This window comes from Aethalodelphis obliquidens, unplaced genomic scaffold (assembly GCF_003676395.1).
Source record: "Aethalodelphis obliquidens isolate GAN/ISIS:26980383/991018 unplaced genomic scaffold, ASM367639v1 scaffold5, whole genome shotgun sequence".
NCBI lineage: Eukaryota > Metazoa > Chordata > Mammalia > Artiodactyla > Delphinidae > Aethalodelphis > Aethalodelphis obliquidens.
The window spans coordinates 26295419-26295698 of NW_020837949.1; positions in this window are offsets into that span (position 1 = coordinate 26295419).

The window sequence follows — 280 nt, forward strand, 5'->3', positions numbered from 1 at the left end:
GTGGCCTCTCCCGTTGCGGAGCACAGGCTCCAGACGCGCAGGCTCAGCGGCCATGGCTCACGGGCCCAGCCGCTCCGCGGCATGTGGGATCTTCCCGGACCGGGGCACGAACCCGTGTCCCCTGCATCGACAGGCGGGCTCTCAACCACTGCGCCACCAGGGAAGCCCAGACCACTTGATTTTTGAAAGAACTAGAAATCCTGATTTTTAGGTGAAGTTCGTTTGCAGTGAATTCAAAAAGTTAAAAAAATACTTTGTAATCTAACACTGTGCAGGCCAA